Source organism: Phocoena phocoena, chromosome 2 (genome assembly GCF_963924675.1).
Source record: "Phocoena phocoena chromosome 2, mPhoPho1.1, whole genome shotgun sequence".
In the NCBI taxonomy this organism is placed as follows: Eukaryota; Metazoa; Chordata; class Mammalia; order Artiodactyla; family Phocoenidae; genus Phocoena; species Phocoena phocoena.
The window spans coordinates 77,478,009-77,480,860 of record NC_089220.1 but is presented as its reverse complement, the minus strand read 5'-3'; positions in this window follow the sequence as shown (position 1 = coordinate 77,480,860).

Here is a 2,852-nt window from a genome sequence, read left to right as displayed (position 1 = left end):
GCAGCACGTGGGACCTTCCCGGACCGGGGCACAAACCCACGTCCCCTCCATCGGCAGGCGGACTCTCAAGCACTGCGCCACCAGGGAAGCCCTAGATACAACTTCTAACTCACCACAGTTTCTGGCACATAAAGGCCTATTTAACTGATCAAGTATTAATTGCGGGCCTATGGAATACCAGGCCATAGGATGGGCTCTGAGGTTAAAGAAGTAATAGAAGCACTTTCAAGGAGCCAACACACTAGGACTTTAAAATACTTTGGTTGCTCTCAATTCTTGAGAGCAGGAAATATGGGCTCTTCAGCCCTGAATTCTCAGCATTCAGCAATGCCTACCACCAAATGGTACTCAACAACTTTTTGGTGATGAGTGATAATGGTTCACACAGCTTTGGAGACCCTAAGTATTGGGGATGATGAATCATTGTGTCCAGCTAGTGGGTGTCGTTTATCAGACAGTAGATAAAATAACTGAAAGTAAAGCACAAAGATATCACTCCCAGGACTTCCCTGGTGGCGCAGTGGTTAAGAATTCGCCCGCCAATGCAGGGGACACAGGTTCGATCCCTGGTCCGGGAAGATCCCACATGCCGCGGAGCAACTAAGCCCGTGCACCACAACTACTAGAGCTCATGCTGCGCTACAAGAGAAGCCCCCACAGTGAGAAGCCAGTGCACCACAATGAAGAGTAGCCCCCTCTCGCCGCAACTAGAGAAGGCCTGCGCGCAGCAATGAAGACCCAAAGCAGCCAATAAATAAATAAATAAATTTTAAACAGAAAAAAAAAACATATCACTCCCAGAGGCTGTATACATTCAATCATTTAAGCACAAAACAACTCTCAAAATACATTCCCATAGCAAAATGGAATACATAACCTGAACAATATAGAAATAATAATAACATCTAATAACACTCTGGAGGTGAGGAAGGGAGGAACTTTCTGAAGTGTTAACCTTTCAAAAAAGGAAGTCAATTGATACTGTCTGAGGAAGAAAGCTCATATAAACGGTAATATAATTAATAACAAGGACTCCGATTTCTTAATACTTTTCATGATACTTTAGCCATAGAGAGATTTTTTTAAAGAAATAATGTATTTTGAAAAGGGGTAAAATTGTTTGAAGCTTGACCGTTCTTTAGTTTCAATTGTTTCTTTAAATTGCTTGAAAATTTTTTTTAAATTAATCATTTTGTTATAAATAGCATCTCTATTCGTCTTTTTTTCTATTCATCTTTATAAAAGTATTTCTACCTAAATATCCATCCGTTCTAATAGATAGATCAATAGATAGATAGATGTCTGAAATGATATTCACTAAGGTTAATGATGGGAATTGTAATATGGAGATGAGTTTTTAAAACTGTCATCTTTGTAACTTTCTGCCTTATTTAAAATCTTAATAATCAACATATATGATATTTTTTAGTGTGTTTCCTAAAACAGGGGGAGAGAATATACCGAGTGTAGTTAATTCTTCCTTGTGGGAATATGGGTCATTGTTATCTTCTTCTTGGTACCTTTTGTATTTTTTACATTTCCAAATATGAGTTTTAAAAGAGTTGTACAACAGAGTCTGCGTTCATGATTATGTTTCTTTCCTTTTAAGTTAGACTCTAAAATAGGTAGAAAGCATGTTTTTTAATTATGTTGGAAACGGTGTCTTTAAAATGACTTGAGAATCCAATTTGCAAAGAGAAAAGACTGGATTCTTTTGAATGCTCTTTATAAATGTAATCCACATAAATAAACAGAGTAGAGAGCTAATGAATGGTTATATGTGTGTTTACATTTTCAAAGGTTTTTACATGAAGAGTAAGAGATTATGAAAGAGATTATGAAAAGCTTCATGATGTCAGACTATGTCTGATGGAGTCTGTAAGACCAGGATTTCAAACTAAGTGGCTTTCCTTGTCCCTTCTTCTTTAAGACATGATTACTGAATGTCAACATCTGCTGGCTATGGTAAATGATAAACTAGAATAACCCAGTTCTTACCCTCTAGTTAAGAATAATGATCTAAATACACAAAGGGTCACAGAGTTGTGAAAGGGACTAGATTATATGAGTGTTGTGGAGCGTGGTGGATAAAATATCTGAGCTGTTTAGGTTTAACAGAATGTGCTATGGTAACATTTCTTTCATTTCTAAAGGTTTGGGGGGTAAGAGTTGGGATTCTGATTTATTCCCTAAAATAACTCAAGGGATCTACTCAGTTTCTTATAGCTTAGAAATTTAGAGACAATGCAATTCAGTATTCCCTGGGTTTTGTATGATTATGTTAATATCACAGAGAGTTTTTTCAATTCAGTGAAGCACCTGGCTGTGAAACCGTTAATCACTGTCAATTCCAATTTAGAGAAGAGAAAGTACATTTTTGTTTCTCTTACTTTTCGGGAATGTCTTCCTTCAATGACAGCGTGTAGCCTATAGGGTTTTTTTTTTTAATAAAGAAAGGAAGAAATTTTTCATAAAAACTATATTTGCAAAGTGCTTTAAATCCTATTGCATGCTGTCAAAATGTGGGTTGGCATTTTTCAAGCCGAGGAGTTAATAACATTTATATGGAAAATGATGGAATCTTGGATTTAAAGGAAATTTAGAAGTTATCCATTCCATCCCAATTCTGGTTTCTCTCTTTCATCGTAACCTTTGTGAATGGCCATCCGATCTCAGCTTGAACTCTTCTATGGCAAATTGCTCTCTACCCTACAAGGAAATCTCACAGCATGCCAGACAGCTCTATATGTTAAAAAAAAAAAATCCCCTTATTCTGAGTTAAAATCCATTTCCATTAATATCCTTCTGTGGAAGCTTGTTCTTACTTCCAGAGCTGAAATGAGTAAATTCAA